The following is a 3885-nucleotide window of genomic DNA, read 5'->3' on the forward strand; positions in this document are numbered from 1 at the left end:
GGGGACCAACAGGCACCGATTTGGGAAGTTTTCTATATAGAGGGAGCAAGTAACTACAAGTAGAACAGTGTGCCTTTAACATAATTGAGAGCACCTTTATTATTGTAAACAAAAAACTACAGAAATATTTTGGGCCACATTGTTTTAAAATCATTTCAAAATTACAGTAAGTTCATTGGCTGCATGTATCTCTTTCAAAAAGTGTTTGAACTAACTATAACAATCCCATTTTCATTCAAATTGTATTTAAAATGTCTTGATTTGTAACTGTCCCTTATTACCTACACATGTAGGTAATGAGAGACCTTTGGTGATGACGTCATTAATCATTGTTATCTTATTAATCAGTTACATCATGACCACAATTTCGTTACCAAATAAAGAGAAAAAATACTAAAGAGAATACAAAAATATCTGTATGTGTAACATTGTTCATGTTTATGTAAATTATGCAAATGTGCTTAAGGGTCTTCCATTCCCCACACCTACCCTATCTAAATGTGTACCAAACACGATGAAAGATTATTGCATCACAACTGCAATTGTTCCCCCTAAAAAGTATTTAATATGATTTCAACGTGACATAGATTTAAGAAATTGGCATTTGGCTGGCACACATATTTTATTCAAATTAATATGTTTATAGAGGGCGCTATTTCAAAATATGCAAATAAGCTGGTCATCTATGGCCATGCAACATCACGAAACATTTTTTTAGTGATGGTCCTAGAGAGATACAGACATTTGGCTGCCAAAAATTGTAGAAAAAAACCTTATTATATATTTATTATTCATTTTTAAAGGAAAATCATGTACTTTGGCGGCCATTTTGTATGACGTCATATATCTTAAATTGCTCAAGGCTGACAGAGTGTCAGCAATCGGATTCTTGAAATAGAAGGTCTAGGCAATCAAAATCCATTGAAAAAAAAACTATAGACCCTAAAACAAGGTTAGGCCAATAATCTGGATTTGGCTGCCGGACTATATTAAAATTTTGCTGGGATTCCCATTGGTTTACGTGTTAAACTTAGTTTGTGCGAGCACGGATATTATAAAATGCTTTTTGTTTGCGATTGTCAAATGATTCTAATATTCATACATTTTTCCGTTGAAGATTAACAGACAGTGTCTCATATATTCCGTGATGTTTTAACCAATCTTTACTTGAGAAAAGGATAGAGTCAGAATTCTTGGTCGATTTTGGTGTCAATTCGGTAAAAGGAAGACATATCAACTGCTTTAACATTCGAGGCCTGGCTGTTGGCTCTCGGGGACGTTGCATCGTTCCATGAACCCTCGGCGCGCCGCCAATCCAGGGGCGCCTCGGGTTCATGGGAGGATGCAACGTCCCCTTGAGCGTATAAATCAGCCAGGCCTTTCGTAGCAGTCGGTATGTATACTAATTCAATATCTTAAATGTATAATTGTTTCCAGTCACGCTGTCTGCATAGAGGCCGGGTTACAAGGGATTGCATCAGTTATGTTGTTAGTTTTCTTGTGTAATTTGGTAAATGCTAGACATATTGACTGGATAGAAGAACTTCTATTATAGGTGTGTCATTGATTTTAACGGTTATTTTTTGTCAGTTCTGCCAGTCATTGAGAAAGCACCAGTGATAGTGAGCACCACCTCAACTACAGTAGGTCTTCGATGGAATGCATGGTCTGAAGAAGATGACGTAGGTGATCCTCCTCTGGTCGGATATGTCTTTTTTGTAAATCAGGATGGTGACTGGGTAACGGAACAGAGAGTAGATCAACTCACAACATCAGCCATCGTTAGTAACCTGACACCCGACACATATTACATGTTTCGTGTAGCAGCAGTGAGGGAAGGAACCGGTGGAACTGGACCTGTGTCTCCTAGTAGCAAAGCACTAACTCGCTGTAGAAGTAAGTTTGTTCAGAAGATAAATTATCGAATCAGCCAAGGATTCGCCATGATTTCAGAGTGCAGAATATAACATTTGAAGATGGTTATTTTTCAAAGTACACTTGTCTACAAGAAAGTACACGTATAACATTAATAGGAAATGAGGTATACATACAGTAGGAATATTTATGCGCTTAAAATTGGATTTGAAGGGCCTTTAAATTATCATTGGTTACATAAAAATGTTTATATTTTTCATTCCATACATTTTATTATGAAATTGTTCTAACTTTCGAAAATGTGACGAAGACAATTTCTTTTACAAACTATGCATTTCCCCAAATAATATGTATAGTGCCCCTCATTGTGTTTTGCCCGATGGTATCTATAATTTTTTTTAATAAACTTTTGATTTAGAACCACACGAAGAATACATGTAAGAGCACTGTAAGATTTCGCCATGACCTGTGTGTACTTGTAATAACATCATCTACTATAGATCAACGCCATTTAGTATCTTATATATAATTTTAAACTTCAGAACCAAGTGCTTCTCCAACGGAATTACAAGTTTCAGCCATTAACCCGAAAGAGCTAGAGGTTACATGGAAGGTATGGATTGTTTAAGAATGGCTGTTTGGTCACTTAGTGGAATGCAAAATTCATAACTGTTAATAGTCACAATTGATTGTATTGAAGTACAACCACACCGTTAGGCAATGGAGCTAGAAAATATATATACTAACCAGATTATACTTAATTTTGCCTAAAAATTTATCGAGATATGGCAAATATGTACGTTTAATTCACTTACTTCAATTTTGATTAAAAACATATTTCCTAGTGGAAAACATGTCTATCAATTTCCATATTTACAAGATGAAAGTGTGGGATTTGGGGCTTATAGAATACAATTTTAATTTAATTTCACAATAGGAATCTAATATAAAGATGTTCTGTGATAACAATATTCTAGTTCAGCAGAATGCTCCCCCACGTTGATTGCAGCATCCTTATTAATACGAGAAGTTGTAGGTAAAATTTGATAACATCCTTTAGTTTTGTTTACTATAGTGTGATAGTGTGAAAGTATCTTCTTTAATGGAAATGGTGCATGTAACATTTATTTGCACCTTTATGTTTCAGCACCTCCCCTCGGAATCAGCAGAATGCAGGAGTGGAGTGACCCATTATATGATCTACTACGCTTCCACTGGGTCAACTTTGTTAGACTCTCTCATGGTTCCTAATGACACAAGCTCCTACACGATAAGAGGGATAGATACATATCTGGAATATACCGTTCAAATAACTGCATCAAATAAAGACGAGGAGAGTGATAGGAGCAGGGAGACTATCGGCAAAACAATTGAAGAAGGTGAGACTTAATCAGCTAGTTTATTTGGATTGTTATAAGGAAAATAGTCTAATGCTGATAGATAAAGTAAAATATGTGCAAAACGCTGTTATTAACTTTGATATTGTTTGAGTTTAACACATTTCCCATGAGCAGTAAGACTATCCACAAAATATACGATATAAAGATAGCGAGAGTTTGCCTGCGAAATACAGAGTACCCTTTTTTCTTTCGTTCTTGCGGTGCAAAAATAGTTATGCTTGGAAATGAGAACAAATCAATATTATTCAGTTGTATACAGTTTGAATTTAATATATATTTTGTAGAACCTATCCTGTGATATCTTGAGACCTGTCCCAGACGATTAATATGTACAATCATGTACATGATCTAATAAAAAGTTCATACAAGTTTGTTAATAAAGACTCTTATTATCTGCTTTCCCTTTACAGTTGCACCTAGTCCTATCAATGTGGCTTTACCACAGAGTACTACAAGCTCCTTCACTGTATCCTGGTCTACCCCTCTACCATCTAACATCAATGGTAACATCCAGAAGTATATCATCCGCTACAAGCGAACTGATCCCGTTACTGATGGTGGCTATAAGATGGAGGAAGTATTGACTGGTGCGTTTGAAGGAGAGCACACT

Source organism: Strongylocentrotus purpuratus, unplaced genomic scaffold (genome assembly GCF_000002235.5).
Source record: "Strongylocentrotus purpuratus isolate Spur 01 unplaced genomic scaffold, Spur_5.0 spur5_scaffold_10, whole genome shotgun sequence".
In the NCBI taxonomy this organism is placed as follows: domain Eukaryota; kingdom Metazoa; phylum Echinodermata; class Echinoidea; order Camarodonta; family Strongylocentrotidae; genus Strongylocentrotus; species Strongylocentrotus purpuratus.